At 35.0% G+C, this 23,650-nt stretch overlaps 1 non-coding gene across 1 annotated transcript; it reads left to right on the top strand.

The window, feature by feature from the left end:
- The first annotated feature begins 23,268 nt into the window (after positions 1-23,268).
- On the top strand, positions 23,269-23,375 carry LOC111907644 (small nucleolar RNA R71). Its single transcript, XR_002855622.1, has one exon. It is a non-coding gene; the product is annotated as a small nucleolar RNA R71 (small nucleolar RNA).
- The last annotated feature ends 275 nt before the right edge of the window (positions 23,376-23,650 follow it).

Raw genomic sequence — 23,650 nt, 5'->3', positions numbered from 1 at the left:
GGCATTCTATCATTGCCTACTTTTGTCATCCTATCTTTCATCATACCATATCATTTTTCATCTCTTATCATCTATATCATCTTTCACCTACCCATCTTTACCCAATATATTTATAGGTATAAAAATACATATACAATTTAAATCGAGTAAAACTTGTAAAAATCGTTCATCTAGCATAGATATCAGGAACACAGATAATAGGCATATATAGCATGTATTTATATTAAATATTTCATATCTATGTGTAAGATGAAAGTAACTATGCACTCCCTTGTTAAAGTGACGAATCAAAATTCGGACAACGCTTCGCTTCTAGCAACTATCCTTTCCTTTGACGTAACGTAGTATCATTATCACTAAGTCTTAGTCTAATATTTATTGCGATTAATTATTAGTCTAGATTCATCATTAATTCAAAGTCTACTGATTTATAGTTGATAAGGGACAACCAGGTAGGATCATATCAGAGATAGGGTCCATTTGGTATACAAAGTATACCGTTTGAAAATCCTATTTTAAATACCTCACTAAATCCATAGTAGAAATCATCCCCGTAAGTGGATCAATCAGTATAACAACTTGGAATCACTGATAAACATAGTTTATAGGTTCATAATAATGATAATGAATTTAAACATAAGTTACACTTAAAGCATAATAGGTGTAACTCAACTTACACGGTTTCTAGCGAAAACTTGGAACTATGTGGTCAGAACTTTGTCGCTGAATCTTTTTTTTTTCTAAAAATATTACTGTAGCGCTTTAACGTTCACCTTACTAGACTAAAACTACAAAAGAGAAGTCGAATCACGAGGGACCAAATGCTCGGGGGATAAGAAGACAAAGACTCTTGAATCGAGAGAATAGTGCAAGAAATATGAGAGCTTAGAGACTCATATTATAGTAATTGAATTTTCAAAAACAACCACTTATAGTTACTTAAACGACGTTATAGTTACGTAAACGACCATATGCCATTTTATAATACTATTTTAAATAGATTTAACGATATTTGTAGTAAACTAATGTCGAAAGTATTCAATATTACTCTTTTAATGACCGCATCGTCGACACATTTTTAATGATATATATATATATATATATATATATATATATATATATATATATATATATATATATATATATATATATATATATATATATATATATATATGCTTTATTCTTTATTTTAATACGTAAAACTGCAATTATAAATTATAACTTGTTCATATGAACTCCATTTTCGACGTTTTTTATATCTACGCATAGCTATCAATGAGATCTACAAATTTCCTTTAGACTCCGTCGGCTAATTTTGACTTTATTTTTAAAGTTGTTTTTTTATAAAATTAAATGATTTTGCTAAAATTCATAACTCTCGTACGGATTCCGTTTTTGACATTCTTTTTCTCAAAATTCTTATTTTAAAGAGTACTATGATTTTCTTTTTGGTGGCTTTAGCTAAAAGTCAATCATTCTTTTCTTACCTTTTTACGTCACATATTCATTGTGCGCGGCTGACTTTTATATCTTATAAAAATCTTATCTAATTCATACGGAGTCGGATTTTTACGAAATTTATATTTACGGGATCAGGAAGATCTGTAATTTCTAAATATATAATAATATATATGTTTTGGCGCAATTATTTTTATGATTTACGGGCGATTCATCTGATTTTTCCTATTTTATTTTATTATAATAATCATAAAACACATAATATTTACATAATTCTTCTTTATTACGTCAAATAGGTTATAATTGTTGTCCTTAACTATTACTTTCGTTAAAATTATTTACCCTAGATAATCTTCTATAAAAAAAATCATTTTTAACGTTTATTATATATATATATATATATATATATATATATATATATATATATATATATATATAAGGGTGTATTTTAAACATTTAAAATAATGTTCAGAAATTATATTAAGGATTTCAAAATTAATCTTTTTCATTTAATTAATCAAATAATTAAGTTTTCATTAAATCGTGTGGATAATTCAAAGATTCAAGATATTAGGAGATCAGATTACCAAATTAAATATTCAAATTTTATCCAATTAAAAAAATATCTATTAATGTAATTACCCTAATCAAAATCTCAATTATCCATAAAATTTCGCTGAACAGGAGGTCCCCCACGACGTGGCAGATAAATATCCACGTCGTGGTAGGATAAGAAAAAATGTTGATCCCACGATGTGGTAGAAGAGCCCACAACGTGGCGACGAAACAAAATGATGATTCTGGAATCCTTCAATTGTTTAAGTTCAACTAATGCACATTTAATTGTTAGACAACCTAATGCTCTGATACCACTGATGGGTTTAACATGTAATAATGCAGAAAAATACTCTTAAGGGTACATGCAACCTAATAGATCTATATCATAACATTACTGAAATAACATACTATTGAACAAAAAAAATTATAAACCTTAGATGAAATCGAAATTCAAATTAAATGGAGGGTTACATACCTTTTTGTAGATCCCAATCGAGTTAATCAAAGTCTTCTTGTTTTCTTGGAAAACCTAGTTGTAATAGTGTGCGAGCCTCTAATGGTTCACACCCAAAACACAGGAAACCCTAGGATTGAAGGAAAGAGGGGAGAGAGATGGAGAATTTCATTCTCCTCCTTTAGGTATGAGTCTATTTATAGTCTAGCTAACTTAGGGACAAAGCAAGACTTGAATGATTAAATAATGGATTTAATCCCAATCCAAATCCTTAGGAGGCTTTTGGAAAACCTAAGAATGGCTCTAAAACCTCCCATGCCATGGACTATTCTAGAATTGTCTCTTTTGTTCAACTATTGAACAATCACAATTTACCCCTTGCATTTTCATTAATTCCAATTAACCCCGGATTAGTTCCAGATTAACAATTAATCAATTTTGACTACTTATAACTAATTTATTATTCACATAATAAATTAAAAAATCATTAATTAACAATTTCTAATTAATATATTAATCACATAATATATTAACAAAACATTTTATCTCTCTCTCTCTCTCCTTTGATCAATCCAAGCCATTTCCTAGTTATGAAGGCAACCTAAAAAGTACTTTACTTTTATTTATCAACATTATATTAGTTTAGTTAGGACCTTAGACACTTAATCCAACACATTCATGTACGATTATCAAATATGGGCTTGATTAATCTTCCTCGATACATTGTGAATATAAATGGTAAGTGAGTTTTCAAAGGAGAAAACATACATGAATGAAAATCTTCTTAGATTTAAGCTAACATCTCAATGTAAGAATCTTTCTTATAACTTAATTACATAGTGTGATTTAATTATAAATCAAGATAACTCTTGTGTTTTCTACCAAGCTATTGGGAGCGCAGTAACTTTCCTAGTCTTATATGTAGTCGACATACTATGTCTTGGAATAAGGATCTATATAGATAGATCATGGCAACTTAAAACATTAAGTAAAATTGCATTAATTGTCAAGGATCATCAAGAGAATAAGATAAAAGACTTCGAGAGGGTTATCTTTTCAAATAACACATGATATGATTTTGAGCACTCCTTAAAATCCTTGTACAATGTTTTGAACTAGATAATGTGATTGTATTCCATATACTGTTGCAATTGGATCAATCATACATGTCATAATTATGCATGAAGGCCAGATAAGTCGTATGCTTAGATCATTTCAAATGATTCCAGTATAATCCGAGAATAAGTCATGGTGTGACTTAAAGGAACATTATAAAGTACTTGCGAGAACTAAAGAAATATTTCTAATCTGTTGAGTATTTGAAAGAAAGTTATTTTTAAGCTGTTACATATATGCTGAACTTCCAAATAGATTGAGATGAATCTCAATCACAGTCGGGTGTACCCTCATTTTAATTGAAGAGAAATTACAAGGACAGTAGTCCATGTAGATTTTAGGTATAGCTATATATCAGAGCTAGAGTACATTGTGGTTTGGAGAACCATATACAAAGATGCTAAATGTATAGTTCATTATGACGATGAATAATCTCATTACGTAAGTATTGGTATTTAAGTCATAATTAAGCACCTAATACATTCTCAATAGCTTTTCTCTATATATAAGTTACATATATAAAACTGAAAATGTTTGTATTCCCAAAGTTTATACAAATCAATTTTTTTGAATCTGCTTAACTAAATTCCTTCATTAGCTAAAGCATGAAAGTCAAGCTAGTGTTATAGGACCTTGCTGTCCCAAGTAGACGTATTTTGTGATGTAACGCCCGCAGATCCGGGCTAGTCAATTTAGAGGCAATAGGGGTCGAAAACGACTTTTCTACAAAAGATTATTTAGAAAAAATAATCTTAACCAAGTTGTAGAGTATGTCACAAGGTTTCCGTACATACAAAGAACGCCGAAATCCGAGTTATAACGAAGAAGTTATGACCCGTCGAATTTTCGCGACGGAACCGGCACGACACCGGGAAGTGTAAATAGTGAATTTACGATAGGATGAGATTTAGCCTTAGCGATCTAAACAAAAGTCGTAGAATGTGTTAAACTAAGAACATCGATAAAAAGAACGCCCAAATTTGACTTCGTATGAAGAAGTTAAGATTTTTCGAAGTTTCAGATTAGCAGTGTCCCGATATTCGAATATTAGATCGAGAGATTTTTAGCCGACACGACCTAAACGAGAATCGAAGGTCTCATTAAAATTAGCTGAATGAGAAAAAGATGGGCGAAAACGGATGTCGGATGAAGAAGTTATGAGAATTTAACGGACCAATCCTGTCCCGACCTATTAATAATATAAAATTTAAAATCAGTCAAAATTAGCCAAAGAAGTCTAAACGAAAGTTGTAGATTACATTCCCACCTTCGCGTGGATATAAAGAACGTCAAAAACGGAGCTCGTATGCGAAAGTTACGAATTTTTAAAGTTTACGATCGAATTTGCGAAGGCTGATAAGGAATTGATGACGTGGCGCGTTGTGAGCCGTCCATCGCTGATCAGATCTCTCTTCGGATCATGCCACGAAGCCTCACTATTACGCCCCGCGTCCGAAGCTAGTACGCCCCACGTACCCTCGCCCTTATCTCTTCCGGAGTGCAAGCCAGCTGGTCCGAGGTGGCGCTCTTATCCGAACCATTACGCCCAGCGTAGGTCCGAGGTACGCCCAGTGTACCGAGGCCTCGCAGGCTATAAAAGGGGGCCGAGATTTCTTCATTCTTCACACCATTTTTCACTTCTCTCTCTACGAATTCTCTTTCTAAGTGCTATAAACCCCCCCCCCCTAAGCCCTAGTTAAGCCCCTTAGCCCCCGAGGGAAACCCCGAGGCTCCCGGAGTCCCGAGAAAAAGAGCCTTTCGGTTTCGAACCGCTGCTCCAATTAAGTTCCGGTTTTCGATAAAATTCGTTGTAAGTGTGCTACGCTTACGCAATTTTTAATATAGCTTTCAAATAACTATAGGAATGTTATTAGGTCTTTAAAATAATTATTTGGGCTATTATTATGAGTTATATTGAGTGTTATTAACGTTTATATAATAATAATAATAGTCAGACAATTAATTTGTCGCGGTTATCGTTAGACTAAACCCTAGTGGTATTGATACTAGGTTTTATCGAAGGAAAATCGTTTTGAGAGTATCGAAGCGCTGTCCGAGTGCTGAGTCACCACCTTTCAAGTGAGTGCATAGTTACTTTCAGCTTACACATAGATATGAAGTATTTTATATAAATTACGTGTTGTGTGTGTATATTATTTGTATACTTGCTATCTATGCTGGATGAACGTTTTATACATGTTTTCAATGATTTAAACTGTATATGTATTTTATATCTACAAAATGTGTTGGGTAAAACATGGGTAGATGTAATAGTTGCTGTGTGACAAAATAAAATAATGGGAGGCCTCGTTATAGCTGTTCTTGATGATCTAGTCATCTAGCGGAGTATAGATGACGACCACGGACTATTCTAGATAGTCCAATGGAACACTAGCAGGCTCGCAACCTGTAGGTGTTTATTCGAACTGTGTGTTTATTCGAACTGTGTGAACTGTGTGCTCATCAGGTGTACTCCATACCCCATATGGTTGCCTTTAGGACTTTCATTGCCAAGGAATCCCCTTAGCGTAGTGTCCATCCCAATGATAGTCCTTTTACTAGGTCCCTTGTGTTAGATGTTTTAGGGACGTAATGTGAGGATAACGGGAATGGGTAATTGGGTTGATTGTTTGATGTTTAAAAATAATAATTATATTATTGTGGGTTGAAAACCCTATGTGCTCACCAGGTTTCCCAACCTGACCCACTCAGTTTATTTATATCACAGGTGTTGATATGAAGTGACATTACACTAAGAGATTTAAAGAGATTTAGATCACTAGTGTAAATAATTGTAAGTTCTGTTTATGCTTATGTTCATGTATTAACGATGACATCCCAAACGTTTTAAAATGAAATAAATACGTTTCTTCGAAAATGTTTTAATAACGTATTTACCATGTTTTTCTGGGAACAAATTCCGCAACATTTTTATGAAATGAGGTACTCTGATTTTTATAAAGCATAAACAAAAATTGGTCTTTTCTGGCCGTGAAAATGGGGATGTCACAGTTGGTATCAGAGCATTAGTTTAAGCGAACTAGGAATATGGATTTATTTCTAGACTTAAACTTAGAATGCTAAGCGATGATTGTGAGGTGTGAGCACTAGATTATTTTAGGAATTATGCCTAAAATGCTTTATGTGCTAAATGCTTTGTGCCTGATATGCTATTATTTGTTCGGATCTATGGTCTGTTGCCGACCGGATCTAGAAACCTTATGTGTTTAGGATTCTAAACGTACGACTATGATATTAGAACTAGCATATAAACGTTTCGGAGTGATCAGGATGATTTAACCGTCAATTCTAAGTAAAGATCTAGATTCACCTTATTCGGTGTATAGATCAAGATGGCAAGAACCCGTAGCGGAAACGTGAATGCAAATGGGAACCGAAACCAACCCCCACTGATTGAGCAAATACCGGTGATGGAAGCCGCTGCTGAGCCAGTCACAATGGCTGGAGTGCAAGCGATGATCCAAGCGATGTTGGATCGTCAAATGGAGGAAACTAAACGTTTCCTCCAGCAAAATCGAGAGGAAGCCACTATTCAGATCGAACAGCTCGAGTTGAACAAAGGGCAGACTGAGGAAGGAAACTACAGTGGGACTGTTAGTCAAGTCAACCCACCAATAGTTCGACAAAACAACCAAGATGACGAAGTCGAGAGGAATGGATGCAAGTACAAGGATTTTCAGACTTGCAAGCCATCGACTTTCACGGGAAAGGAAGATCCAATCGGGATCATGGATTGGATCTCGGAAATGGAATTAGCTTTCATGACGTGCGGTTGCAGAGGAAAGCTACAGACCACGTTTGCAGTGCGTCAGTTTCAAGGAGGTGCTGTACGTTGGTGGAACACCTTGGGGAAGACTCTGAGCCCCAACCAGCCCTTGCAACTGACATGGACAGAATTTCTGGTGCAATTCAAACGAAAGTACTGCTCAGCTCAAAACCTACTCGAGCTAGAGAACCAATTTCTAACCCTGGATAATGGAAGCATGTCAATCGATGAATACACGAACAACTTCACAGAAAAGATGGAGTTTGCCTTGCGTCTTGTTCCGGATGAGCTGACGAAAATTGATAAGTACGCAAAGGGATTACCATGGGAGTACACGGTGCCAGTGCGTCAGGCACCTACCTTAGAGGCAGCTATCTGGGCTGCCAAGTCGGTTGAGGAGATGATCAAGGGAAGAGCCGCCAACAAGACCGAGGTTGGCGAAAAGAGGAAGTTTGAGGGGTTTGCGAAGCCCGATGAGAGAAGCAAGACCAGTACCAGGAAGTTTAGAGGAGGGAGTGAAGAAAGATGGGGCGAGAAGTGCAAAAAGAAACACTCTGGAAAATGCGGTGAGGAGGTGACTTGTTTCAAGTGTGGGAAGCATGGGCATTATGCCAACGAGTGTAAATTCAACAAAAGGGTGTGTTACGAATGTAACGAGGAAGGGCACTTCAAGCAAGATTGCCCAAAGAGAGAAGGGGATACAAAGCCAAATGTGCCGCCAAAACCAAATTCAAGAACATTTCAAATGATCCTTGATGAATCAGATGACAATGCGAGGATTCAGGAGTGAAGGCTTGACATCCGAAGGTCGAGTTATGAAGTAGCCATAGAATTATATGAAGTAGCCTGTTAGAGGTATAGTCTAGGGTGAACTTGAACACCTATGTAATAGTTTCAAGGAATAATAAAAAAAACCTTCATCTTGGTATTTGATGTGTTAAGCTGGTATGTGATTTTCTTGTGTGGTGACTTGGAAAACTACGGGACAATACTTGGGATAAGTATGAGTAGGTGTGAATGGTAGTAGAGGCCTATACTACCGGAAGCACAGGACTCACACTTGGATCAGGAAAAGTCACAAGGTTACCAAGAAGCTAGTAATTGATTTCGTTTTATTCAAGTATGTCCTTACCATTGTTTCGGTAATGACTAAGAAGATTGTTGTTATCTCGACCATAGTGCTCATATCGCATTGAGTCCGACTACGATGACTATGTTGCGTGGTTCAGGGAACCATGTTAGATGTAGCGTCCGACTTAAACTAAACGATTGAAATCAAAGCGATCAATAGAAATATCGCGCTCGTTGATTAAAGAAGTTGATAGCTAGAAATGCCTAATGTTAAAGTGTGATTATATCACATTAGAACATGAAGGAAGGCATAGTATGTTTTAGAATTTAACTCTAAGAGACCTAAGTCTAAGTGTTGCAACATACGATGATAGGTCATTAGAATATGACACATCGATCTATGGTAGTAATAAGAGAACTCATCTCAAGTTCGTATCCAGTAAGGATCGAGATTGTGACTTGAAGGTCATAATTTGGAGTCTAACCTGAGGCAGAGAGCGGATGCACGATCGAGTACTGCTTACAGTCAATGAGTCTAAGAGATATACTTGAAGGAATATAGAAGTTATAATTATTAACTAGGATGAAGAGATGACGTATGGAGTCATTATACGAGCCTTGTTTCGTTGATGATTCCGAGACGTAATCATCCTAAGGGGGAGATAATTGTAACGCTCGCAGATCCGGGCTAGTCAATTTAGAGGCAATAGGGGTCGAAAACGACTTTTCGAAAAAAGATTATTTAGAATAAATAATCTTAACCAAGTTGTAAAGTATGTCACAAGGTTTTTGTACATATAAAGAACGCCGAAATCCGAGTTATAACGAAGAAGTTATGACCCGTCGAAGTTTCGCGACGGAACCGGCACGACACTGGGAAGTGTAAATAGTGAATTTACGATAGGATGAGATTTAGCCTTAGCAATCTAAACAAAAGTCGTAGAATGTGTTAAACTAAGAACATCGATAAAAAGAATGCCTAAATCTGACTTTGTATGAAGAAATTATGATTTTTCGAAGTTTCAGATTAGCAGTGTACAGCCCGAAATTCGAATATTAGATCGAGCGATTTTTAGCCAACACGACCTAAACGAGAATCGAAGGTCTCGTTAAAATTAGCGTAACGAGAAAAAGATGGGCGAAAACGGATGTCGGATGAAGAAGTTATGAGGATTTAACGGACCAATCCTGTCCCGACCTATTAATAATATAAAATTTAAAATCGAGTCAAAATTAACCGATGAAGTCTAAACGAAAGTTGTAGATTACGTTCCCACCTTCGCGTGGATATAAAGAACGTCAAAAACGGAGCTCGTATGCGAAAGTTACGAATTTTTAAAGTTTATGATCGAATTTGCGAAGGCTGATAAGGAATTGATGACGTGGCGCGTTGTGAGCCGTCCATCGCTGATCAGATCTCGCTTCAGATCATGCCACAAAGCCTCGCTATTACGCCCCGCGTACCCTCGCGCTTATCTCTTCCGGAGTGCAAGCCAGCTGGTCCGAGGTGGCGCTCTTATCCGAACCATTACGCCCAGCGTAGGTCCGAGGTACGCCCAGTGTACCGAGGCCTCGCAGGCTATAAAAGGGGGCCGAGATTTCTTCATTCTTCACACCATTTTTCACTTCTCTCTCTACGAATTCTCTTTCTAAGTGCTATAAACCCCCCCCCCCCCCCCTAAGCCCTAGTTAAGCCCCTTAGCCCCCGAGGGAAACCCCGAGGCTCCCGGAGTCCCGAGAAAAAGAGCCTTTCGGTTTCGAACCGCTGCTCCAATTAAGTTCCGGTTTTCGATAAAATTCGCTGTAAGTGTGCTACGCTTACGCAATTTTTAATATAGCTTTCAAATAACTATAGGAATGTTATTAGGTCTTTAAAATAATTATTTGGGCTATTATTATGAGTTATATTGAGTGTTATTAACGTTTATATAATAATAATAATAGTCAGACAATTAATTTGTCGCGGTTATCGTTAGACTAAACCCTAGTGGTATTGATACTAGGTTTTATCGAAGGAAAATCGTTTTGAGAGTATCGAAGCGCTGTCCGAGTGCTGAGTCACCACCTTTCAAGTGAGTGCATAGTTACTTTCAGCTTACACATAGATATGAAGTATTTTATATAAATTACGTGTTGTGTGTGTATATTATTTGTATACTTGCTATCTATGCTGGATGAACGTTTTATACATGTTTTCAATGATTTAAACTGTATATGTATTTTATATCTACAAAATGTGTTGGGTAAAACATGGGTAGATGTAATAGTTGTTGTGTGACAAAATAAAATAATGAGAGGCCTCGTTATAGCTGTTCTTGATGATCTAGTCATCTAACGGAGTATAGATGACGACCACGGACTATTCTAGACAAATCAATGGAACACTAGCAGGCTCGCAACCTGTATGTGTTTATTCGAACTGTGTGTTTATTTGAACTGTGTGTTTATTCGAACTGTGTGTTTATTTGAACTGTGTGAACTGTGTGCTCACCAGGTGTACTCCATCCCCCATATGGTTGCCTTTAGGACTTTCATTGCCAAGGAATCCCCTTAGCGTAGTGTCCATCCCAATGATAGTCCTTTGACTAGGTCCCTTGTGTTAGATGTTTTAGGGACGTAATGTGAGGATAACGGGAATGGGTAATTGGGTTGATTGTTTGATGTTTAAAAATAATAATTATATTATTGTTGGTTGAAAACTCTATGTGCTCACCAGGTTTCTTAACCTGACCCACTCAGTTTATTTATATCACAGGTGTTGATATGAAGTGACATTACACTAAGAGATTTAAAGAGATGTAGATCACTAGTGTAAATAATTGTAAGTTCTGTTTATGCTTATGTTCCTGTATTAACGATGACATCCCAAACGTTTTAAAATGAAATAAATACGTTTCTTCGAAAATGTTTTAATAACGTATTTACCATGTTTTTCTGGGAACAAATTCCGCAACATTTTTATGAAATGAAGTACTCTGATTTTTGTAAAGCATAAACAAAAATCGGTCTTTTCTGGCCGTGAAAATGGGGATGTCACATGTGACATCCTGTAATTTAGGTCAAAGACTATTAACGGTCAAGTTAGAGTAAATCTTTTGTAATTTGACCCATTGAGTTTTAGTGCATCTTTTGTAAAATAAATGAGTTCATGTCAACTATTATAAGATACCATATGATATCTTACTTCCAAATAGGTAAACTAGAAAATGAATCAAACAGATCAAACTGCAACCCTAGTTAATGGCTCTGAAAAACTTAAAATTTGTATTAAGAAGTTGAGAGCAAAGCAAACACTCTAGCCTCATAGTACATGCTTCCCTGTTTCTGAAAATATAAAGAATGTCCAAAACGGAGTTCGTATGCAAAAGATACGAGCATTTTACGAATCCAAACCAGTATAATACTTATTTTCTTAATACTGCTAAAAAGTTTCTTTCTATTGATGGACTTGCACACCCCAGATGGAAATTCCGAGAGCGCTTTTGGACTCATAATATTGTCTATTATTTTATTTCGTTTTTATCACTTTTAATCTCGACCAAAAAACAGATTCGTAAAATCTGTCGAATCTGAATCAGTTAATCGTCAAACTTTAAACTATTGATTTCGACATGATTTCTATTATTGGTTATGTATTCTGGAAATGATGTAAAGGTCCAATACGATTGATGTGAATTTTAAAGACAGAAATGACACAATATTTCTAAAATCATGTGCAACTATATAATTACGGGTATAAAACATTAATATAAACAATTTAAGGGGTAATATATATATATATATATATATATATATATATATATATATATATGTCAAATCGACATCAAATAACAACAATATATGTACGATATGTATTACCAACACTAGTATATATATGATTATATATAAAGCCATATGTGATTTCCAAAGACCAATTTCAGTTATGTGTTATAAGTTTGACTTCCTTGTACATGCAATACTCAATTTCTCCATATACTATAACCATACTTATACAACCAGTCTAAAAATATGTAAGTATAAGAGTTATGTGGGTATATGATAATTTTCTAAAGCCTTAAACAAGTACACACATTGTAAAAATTCGTCTGGTACTTATTGTTTCTAACTTTAAACCCATCCAAGCCTCAAAATCTTGTTACCTTTTTATACGCACAATCACATACACAAATAAAACAATAATGCTATGTACTTTTTAGATGAATTCCTAGATTTCAAAATACAAAGAAATCCATAAAAGTCTTCCAATAGACACCAAAAGTCTCATAAAAATCTTATCAAAATCATGTCCATTTTACATCTAAATCTCATTTAAAGCACATCAATTCAACACTCAATTTGGTTGGGTCATTAAAGGCACAAAATCTTGCTCTCATCACAAAATGGTTACGGCGACTCAAGTCAACCACAGGAACCATATGGAGAAAGTGTATTGACAGCATACACAATTTATTCATGAAACCAATTATGTATATGACGAAAAAATCAATTCATGGTGTGTGGTTCAATATTGCGAAAATGGTTAACAACCTTCCTGAAGTACATATTGATCATTAATCCTTGTTCTATGTGGTTCCTGGTTCTAATGTGGAAATTCTATTTTGGTTAGATCAGTGGTGTGGTGACGATACTCTTAAAAGTAAATTCCTTTTACTATATGAATTGGAATCTGTGAAAAGATGTTTTGTTATTGAAAGGGTATCTAACTTAAGATTTACTTGATGTTGGAAATCACCACTTAGATGAAATAACGTTTTATCGGAATTTCGGGAACTATGCTCTATCCTCAACAATATCAGAATCACACCCAATGTGATGGGGTTTATATTCATTCTCAATGTTGATGGTATATACACGGTGAACATATTAGGGAAGAAAATTGATTCCATGTCAGGTTCACACAATGGCCCAATAGTTGAACGGTCAAAAAATATTCCTCTCAAAGTGAGTTGTTTCGTGTGGCGTGTTGCCTTGAGGAGAGTGTCAGTTGCAACAAAGCTTGTTCAAAGGGGTATTAATGTCCAGTCCAATTTATGTACACTCTGTGGAGTTGAATCAGTCCAATTTATGTACACTTTGTGGAGTTGAATCAAAGACGATGAACCATCTATTTGTAACTTGTAAGGTTGCAAAAGATACATGTGATTGCATTTTAAAATGGTGTGGATAACTGTTGGGTGATTTTCCAACATGGAAGACTATCTTGACTTTTCTGCTTTTCAGGGTAATTGCCCTAAGAAGAAGTTAATCCTCATTTCAATCTTTTATTGCATGGTTTGGTAAATTTGGATGGCAAGGAACAACAAGACATTCAACAAGGTGATTACGACTCCGACAAAGACCGCGGATGATATTATTTCCCAATCGTTTTTGTGGTTTAAATACCAAAGCTTTAATTCGTGTGGTAGTTGGATTGATTGGTGTATTTCACCTTTTAGCTTTTGTTAAGCATGTTATTTGTAATCTCATTGTATCTTATCTTGCCCATGATCTAGTCACTTGCTAATCTAGGCACTTGTTAATCATGTGGCTTCTTAATATATTTGCGGTTTCCAAAAAAAAACTAAAACTTACTTGCCCTTTTTCTTTAACCAAAACAACCCTCAAACACAACTTGTACAATGATAAAATCGTTTTTTGTGGAGGTATGGATATCAAGATACTCGATCACCTCCAGCTTTTTCTGTCTTCTTCTTCGTTTCCAGCCAAGAACACTTTTGTTTTTGTTCTCGTGTTTACCTGCAAACAAAAAGAACAACATATTCCGTTTATTCTTCCTTCGTCCTTTCCTGTTAAACATCAAACAAACGCCCCTTGGATGGTTGTTCCCAGCGAAATCAAGAAGGGGCAGCAGCCTCTTGGTTTTCTTCCTCTTTTTCCTGCAAATCGAACCAGCCAAAGTCCTCCTCCCCTGCGTGTCCTCCCCTGCGTGTGTGCTACCAGATCAAAGAAAGAAACAACCTAGGAGACTGCCAAAGCAGCCTCCTCGCATTCCCCCTTCATCTTTCTATCGAGCAACGAAGCTAAACACACTTGCACTACTGTTGCTGCTCGCATCGCTCCACGCGGATTCGGTTCTCCCCTTCCCCTTCGCACCTCGCTGTCGGAGGAGAAAGAGCGCAACCCCGCTGCTTCTTCCCATATCCTTCTTCGGTCTCGTCGACCATCGGAGGCACTCGTTCCGCTTGCGAGGGATCTGCAATCACCGGAGGTTTCCCTCGGCCCTGTTCGTGACCTGCGACGAGCAAGAAACCGGAAGTAGCGCCGCTGCCTTTGTGCTTCCTTCTTGCCGCCTTCGTTCATCTGCCTTCGTTAATATTCCCTTTCCTTTGACCGATAACATTAGACGGGGCACAAAAAAAGCCCTAAAATCATTTGATTTTTATAAAATGGCCAAACTAACCCCCCTTGTTGAATATTTATTCAAAATAAGTCCCAATCCCCAAACATTGACTCCATTTATTCAAAACAACCCCTCCTTTGATTTTTTTTAACCAAATCAGTCCTACTTTGGTTAATTAAATTACCAAACAGACCCTATAGTTTGGTGAAGTTACAAATCAACCCCTATAGTGTAAATTCTTACAAAACAGTCCTGAAGGTATTTCAAAGTTCAAGAATCTTGGCTTTACGATTTCTCACGACAAGTTTATCAAAATAAACTGGTTCGGGGAGGGGGGGGGTATATGTGCGTATGATTATGCAAACAAATTATCGTTTTATGCAAAAATACAAGTCTAGTTTATAAAAATGTTATTTGACAATGCAACATATTGTTAAAAATAAACTAGTACAAACTTTTCATATATTATAGTTATTTTATCGTGAAATAACTAGTCCACACAAAAAATGTTATATGGTACAAAAATATATGATTTATGTGACATTGTATGTCATAAAGAGCACGTCACAAAACTATCGTAGTATTTCAAGGATTCAAACTATTTCTATGTATGTATATTTGTATGTTTAAATACAAAAAGTTTATACATGTACATACTTTAAGACGTACCTCTTTATGAAAGAGAGTGCCTTACATTATACATACGTATCGGATATACTCGGCTTTTATAAACTCTATCCAATTCATTTTTCCGAGTAACTTATTTACTTACAAGGTATGGGTGAGAGCTATTCACGTTACATCGTTAAGGGCTTTTTAGTGAGACTATATTCATTAGTTGAGTCTAAACACTTAGCATACCCACACTACTATAACCGTTAATCTTCGGAGCAAGATACATATGTATAGATTTATACATGGTTGACATCCCTATATGTGGTTGCTAGCTACAACCTCGACCGATTAATTGAAGCGGGTGATAAGTGTCTACTATTGTTACTACAACATCCAATGAAGTGTTGGGGGGGGGGGTACATTCAGTCACATAGCTTTGTTATAGGACTAACTACGAACATTAATTAGAATCTCTCTCTCTCTCTCTCTCTCACTATAAACCATGGTCTTGGTTGCTTTCAAAACTATTTTAAGTACGGATTTACTTATGCAACAATATAATGTAGTTTTCAAGTATATTCAAGGATTCTTTACAAACACAGTTTTAAGTATGGATTTACTTATACTTACAAAGGAAATAATTTTTATACTTTTTAAAAGTATTATTGTTGTTAGCAAAAAACCTATAACTCTCACCAATCTTGTTTTGACCCACAAAACGACATGTATTCTCAGGAAATCACTAAAAATGCATTCAAGACGGATTGGATTACAGACGACCTAGTTTACTAGTTGTTGAATTAGCTACCTATATGTTAAGGCAATTCATGTACTATTATTATCAGTAAGAACCTTGTATTCAAACATTAAGATGGAATACGAATGTTATTTTATTTATTATTGTACTTGTACTATATATTCAGTTTACCTGTGATCCATGAACTTAGTCGCACAACCCAGTGTGTTCCGCCGCCTCTGTCCGGGATGTGACATATTTGAATGAAATTTAGTATTTGGATATTGGAACAGCAGAAGCAAAATATATTGTAATGAGTTGATATATTTGATATAAGTATTTCATTAAATAATTATTGTGTTCTATATTAGCATGTTTAAATCTTTGAATAACTAGGTTATTCTAAATGTCCATAGTCTTTCATAGTTGTGGGAGAATCTATGAGGTAAGACTAATATGAGTGGATTGGATGATTCTCATGGAGATGAGAATAGCAAGAGCTGCAACCAACTTCGTAGGTACTTGATTAGGAGAATAAGTATTGGACATGACTAACATCAAAATCACTTTATGGATCGTAGTCATGAGTAAGGTTTTGATCAAGGTTGTATCTTTGTATTCATAGACCTGAGATACATATTTGGGACTTGAAGTGTTGGAATTTGTGCTTTGACATGGTTTAACATTGTTCTGTAAAATACAGTCATAAGAGCCATCGTTAGGTATAACACGAACTATATGATGGGCGTATGTAGTCAAGATGGGATTTGTTCCTCTGATTCGTTGAGAGTTAGACATCTAAGACCTTACAAAAAAGCTGAACACAACATGAGATTGATTGCGACCCATATCTCATGTTCAACATGATGTCTGAGACAAACGAATAAATGATACCACACCTTTACTAGCAATTCTAGCTTAGAGCTCATGGAATTGGTTGTTGATAAGATGGAACCCTTCATATGTTGTTAAGGGTAGTAGCCCATTGCTACATGCCAACTATTGTCTATATCAGTTTGTAATGAATCTTGTGCAAGTGGGAGATTATTGAACTATATACCCAAGAATCATTATGAAGTGATATTGCTAATAATATACGTTCATATAGGGTTACCACTTTATCAAGTTGGCACATTTTGTATATTAATTGTTAATATGATTATTAATAAATAATATCAATTCTTGTACTTAATTAGAGAATAATTATTGTTTTGTGAAAATAATAATTAAAAGTAGGTATAAGTAATTATTATATCATACGGAATGATTTGATAAATCATGTACAAAGTTTTGGACTAGTTGAATCTTTTTGTTTTTTACCTAAAGACAGTTTATATTTTATAAACTTTGAGTTTATAAAAATTAAACAATCCTCCTACTTTACTAGTTAGGCAATTTTGTCTTCTTTGAAGGCATGGGATAAATTATTATTATAAGAAGAGAAGTTGTTTGTCAACTATCTTCTTGTGTCCCCCATGCTTCTAAAAGGCTACTAATACTTTAGGTTATTATGATATAAAGGTATGTTTTCTTGAGAGTATAAAAGGAAGTCTTTTGTATGAGTTTTTGACTAGTTTTTCTTGTCTTTCTCTACTACGGACGAAAATTCATCTCTTCCTACACCTTTCTCTCTTTAGAAGCTAGTTTGGTGAATTAGAAGCTCCCCTGAGTTGTCTCATTTATTCCTTATTCGAGTTAAGTACTTAAAGGCTTAAAACACTCAAGAATACAAGAATGAACTAGCATTCCAAGTGTCTTGATCTTGATGGTGGATATTTGTAGAGAAAATCATACTCTTTGATTTTTCTATCATCATCAACATCCCAAAACCAAGTGGGTTCAAAAGCTTCAAAGGTTGTCTTTCTAAAACACTCTTTTGTTGTTTTAATATCATTCTAACCTCTATAAATGGATCCTAGATGGTTTGGTTTTGTTATATACTTCAAAGTAAACTTGTTATTTTTTAACGCTTCCGTTGACCGATTTTTATGAAAAACACACTTATATTTTGTATCAAAACCCATCATTTTCATTATTAAAAATTATATTGCACATATAGTTATTGAAAGTTAGATTGTATTTGGGCTATATAAAGAAATATTTACCCAAGAATCAGTGATTATAAATAATAGACTTAAACTAAAAATCAATGATTCAACGTGTTTTTATACTTTTGTTAATTATAGCATCATACTTTTGTTTGATTGATAATTATAGCATCACACTTTTGTTTGTTAACTATAGCATCGTACTTTTATTAGTTAGTTTTCTATTTTAAATATAAAAAAACAAATGAAAATATAATGCTTTAATAAACAAACTAATAAAAGTATGTTGCTATTAATAACCTTTGTGGTTAGGTTTTCTTTAATAGCAAGATACTTTTATCAGTTTGTGTATTAAAACATTCTATTTTCATACTTTTGTTAATTGTAGTACTTATAACATCATTTTTATGTTTTTTTTTCAATTACAACATTGTACGTTAAAAAAAATGTTTTTTTTTCTATTACAACAAATTAACTTTTTTTCAATAATAACATGGTACTTTAAACAATCATATTACCTAATTAAGCTAAAGTCATAATGATAATAATTAAGTCATTAACAAAATTAAGCACTTTCAAAACATATTAAGCATTTACCTATTAAGCAGTTTATAATACAAACCAATCAATATCATGTAAATACATACAATTTAACTTATAAATTAAGAACTTTATCACTTCATCTTACATGCACTTAAACTATTAAACCTAAACATCTAACACATTCATACGTGTATACAATATATTCAATTCCAATTCCAATTCCAATTTCATACAATTATGCAATACATTTAAATGATATAATCTAATAAACCTTAGCACCTTAAATTTATATATCAATTCTAATTTTATACAAATATAGAATACATCTAAACACGGAATCAAACAAATTATACCCAATTTCAGTTTCATGTCTTTAATTAGATACATCACAGTGAGCATAAATAGAAATGAACCACATAACACGTCACAAAAACATCCCAAAAACATCCTAAAACAGAAAAAAAATGAAATTCAAAATTTACCTTAAAATCATCGGTGATATGAGCGGTGGTGAAGATCCGGCGATGTACACCAGAAGATGTAGAGGCCGACAACGGTGAAGGACTGTGAAGACTAACCGTAAAACCCCCAAAATCAGAGTAAACAACATGAGTAATCACTAGAAAAGAAGAAAAGAATGGTTAAGAAGCATACTAGCTCATCGTCGGTGAAGGGGAGTGGCCGGAAGCATGATTCTTTATTGGGAGATTGGGAGAGAAGCAAAACACAAATGTGTTGCAAATGAACTCGATAGACTAAGTTCTATTAGGGTTAAACCCAATACCAACGATATGTCAAAGGAAGATGGTCAAAGTTATCAGAAGCCTATACCGACGACATGTCGTCGGTATAGCTTTGTTTTTCCTGACGACACATGTCGTTGGAATAGATTCTGTCGGCATAAAAGTATTTTCTTGTAGTGTCCATGATTGAGTATGCCAATAATATTTTTAAAATAGTTTTAACGGAAAAGTCCACTAGAGATATCTAGGGTTAAATCGATGATTTCATAAACTTGGAAAAACCCTTAAAATATTAAATGTTAAACAAGAGTATAAATAAACTAAGCTTGAGGGGTTGCTTCTGTAATCTGGAATGAAAATATTGTGTAAATAAATTATGGTGTAGTGGAGTCCAATGTAACTCCTTTTGCTTACACATGCAACCTCTAAATGATTTACTTAGTCTGTATTGCGTGGGATTATACATACCCTAAAATATGTCTCTTCTACCCAATCACCCATCAACCACTTACGAAAATAATAGACACATCACGCTTCAATCTTGATTAAAATGGTAATTTAACCCTTATTGGTGAGAGGTATTAATCTAAGGTGCAATGACTACATAAGCTCTTCTGGATACATTTCTGGTACATGATGCTAAACATATTGCACCCTCAAACTAAGCTAGGTTGTGTTTTTGTTCCATGATTTCATTAGGATAAGGAACCCATAAATACACTATAACATGTATTGGCTCAAATAAACTTTGAAACTCGCATTGGATCGTCCAAAACAACACTAGCAACCAAGATCTCAACATAACAATTTTTTTTAACTAGTTTAAATTTTAGATTATTATTTCAAATTTCTCTAATATTTTTTTAAAATCCTAGTCTCAATTTTTATTAGAATGTTTGTTTTCCTAGATTCACCCCCTACTCCACACTTAAATGATGCAATTTCCCCATTGCATACTTAAACAATTAAAGAACATAAATTAAAAAGGAAGAATTGGAACATACTACCCTTGGGTAGTAGTGGTGAGATTGAAGTCTGAAAATGTGTGGAAAGCTTGAACTTCTCGAATTAAGGATGGAAACAGTACTTTTGGACCTTCTTCTTTTGAATGCAAATGTGTCGGATCAGAATAAATCAAAGAACCATTCTTTAAATAAAGTGTGCTGAAACTCAAACACGTTGCGGGAAAGCAACGCCACGACATGGAGAAGAACTCGAAGTCGTAAATTGTTAAGCAAAATAAGATCACCACGATGTGGTGAATATGGCCACGTTGTGGTTCAATCAGATGCAGTCGCGATTAAATAAATCACCCCGACATGGTGATGATGGACACGTCGTGGTTTCTTCTCAGATTGTCTTGTAAGATCGAAGTAATGCAGTGACTCTTCGTAATGTTTAGGACCATTCCCAATCTTTTCTTTCAGTAAATATTCTTCAAAATGCTCTTCTCTTCATCATGTGGTTTTCGATTGTGATCTTCAAAAATTACATGGCTTCTTATCCATTAAGCTCATTTACCTCTCCACTTACTTCCTTTCTAAAACTACAAAATAAAATCAGAAGAATAGAGAAACACATGATCAATTGGTTAGACTAAAAAAGCTAAACCAAAATAAACTAAAAACGAAAAGGAAATAAAAAGGAAAAGAAAATGCAAACTCTAAAAATATCGGGTTGCCTCCCAAAAAGCGTTTCTTTTCGTGAGCCGGACTCCTTCTCAATCTACGTTGTTGCGGTTGGGAGTGGGATCTCCCTTTTCTCCTTTTGCTCCTTCCATTTTCTCTTGTAAGCTTGAACCCTTCTCTTGTATGCTTTCTTTGAATTCTCCTTCTTCTTTTTATTGGAATTGTCTTCTTGTTTGCGTTTTACCCCTTTACATTGCTTATTTGCCTTTTTTACCTTCTTGTCATCTTCTTTAGGATCTTCCTTGTCTAATTCCATCTTGACCAAATTTGGATCTCTAATTCTCCACCCATGTATTTATCGATTATCTCCATTTCTTCATAAAAATCCTCTTTTATTTCACCAATCTTTTCCTCCTCTTGAACCTTGGTGTAGTAAATGCAATCACCTCAAATGTCATAGTAATCGAGGCTCTTGGTTTTGATTGTTTGACTTTTTCCACCATGGGGCTTCTCCCAAACCTTTAACTCTTCTTCCATCACCTTCTCAATTTCAACTAGCCCATCAAGATCTTCTTCCATAACATCCATCATCGAGACTTCATCTTTTTTGTGCTTCATGACTCACTTTAGGACTCATATCGAAAGTAATAGCATCATCTTCCACTTGAAGTGTGAGCATTGAATTGTGGATGTCAACTAATGGTCTTACGGTACTCAACAATGGTCTTCCTAAAATAATTAGAAGTTCTTCATCCTCCTTCATGTCAAGAACCACAAAGTCAACCAAAAAAACAAAATTTCACACTTTCACTAGTAAGTATTTAATGATTCCTCGTGGGCATGTGGCCGAGTGATCTGCCATTCAAGTGGTCATCCTCGTGTCTTGGAGTTTTGGTAATCCAAGCTTTTGGTAGAAAGAGTATGTCATGAGATTAATGCTCTCCACCGAATCGGCTAAAGCATTAATAGAAGTTGAATTACCAAATTTACAAGGCAATGTGAGTTTGCCTGGATCTCCCATCTTGATTGGTAATCCTTTGATAATTGTGGCTGAACATAACTCATTAAGAACTATTAGTGCGGCTTTTTCCAACTCCTTTCTATTGGTCATAAAATCTTTTACAAACTTGGGAAGTTTCGCCATTTATTTGAGGAATGAGTCATTAATCGAGAGTGGGAGCACTTGTTCCATAAATTTCCATTGTTTGGGCTCCATAAAATGTTTTATTTCTTGATATGGGAATGGAATAGGAGGCCAATACGAATGAAAAGACATAAAATTTTCATCTTCTCGAAACCACGACATGGTCATGGCACCACGTCGTGGTGAATCAACAAAAAACGATTCACTTTTTGATCTTTTAGCTACGGACTTCTCTTCTTCCAAACACGACTTGGGTTGAATTGTAGCTATTTCACGGGTCATTATTGGCTCAAATTGAACTTCTTCTTCGGTGTAGATCTCCATGACATGAGGTTGTGACTTTGGGTCTTGATTTTTTGGTGATAACCTCTCATTCACAAGTGTGGTCAATTGCCCAAGTTAAGTCTCTATGTTCTTGATGGAAGCTTGATGATTTCTCACATTGATATCAGTAGTATCATGTCTCTTTTTAGATGCTTCCATAAATTTATTAAGTACCGACTCGAAATCCATCTTCTTTTTGGGTGGTGGCTGCTTTTTTTTATAGAAGCCTGTACCTGTTTGTATATACTTCTCATCCTTTTGCTTCTTATACACTTCATATGGAAACCACTCCTTCTTGGGTTTCCTGCAATGTTCATCATAATTGTCACCACTTGAGTAGAAGACTTGTCCTTACTTGTTCCCATTTTCATCCAAATCACAATCCTTGGTCAAATGTGGACCACTAAAATTATCACACCCAACTGTAATGGCATGAATGGATTGATCTAATTTTGTCATTTGCATATCCATAGAATCTGGATTAGCAATGATTGAAGCGAAATTCTCATTCCCTCCATCTCATTTTCCTCTTGTAACATCGTCTCGTGGTTTGTGGTACTCTTGTGAGTGCTTTGCAAATTCTTCAATCAATTCTTTTATAATTGTCGGCTCATTATTCGTCATTGGTCCTTGTGAGTCAAGAAGTTGTCTAGTCGTTATAGTAACTCCGTCACAAAAGATGGAAACTTCTTGTTGAACATTAAGATCATGTTGAGAGCAAATTCTAAGCAATCCCTTGTATCTCCCCTAAGCTTCATACAATGACTCCCCAACCTCTTGTTGAAAGCAGGTTGTCTTATTCTTAAGCTTTGAAATCTATAAAGGTGGACTAAATTTCCCAATAAAAGCATCACAAAGATTCACCCATATGGTAATGGAATCGGGTGAAAGAGACTTCAACCAAACCTTGGCTTCACCAGTAAAAGTCACCGGAAGCATCCTTAGTAACACAGATTCTCTAGGAACATTAGGAACATGAAAGTAGTTTGCAATATCTTTAACCTCATCAATGTGTTTGAAAACATCTTCATACTCTTTCTCGGTGAAAGGTATGTCCTTGAGCATGGATAAAAAGTGCCCTTTGA

Source organism: Lactuca sativa, chromosome 7 (genome assembly GCF_002870075.4).
Source record: "Lactuca sativa cultivar Salinas chromosome 7, Lsat_Salinas_v11, whole genome shotgun sequence".
Taxonomy (NCBI): domain Eukaryota; kingdom Viridiplantae; phylum Streptophyta; class Magnoliopsida; order Asterales; family Asteraceae; genus Lactuca; species Lactuca sativa.
The sequence above is the reverse complement of the archived record's forward strand: the minus strand, read 5'-3'. Positions and strand labels throughout refer to the sequence as shown.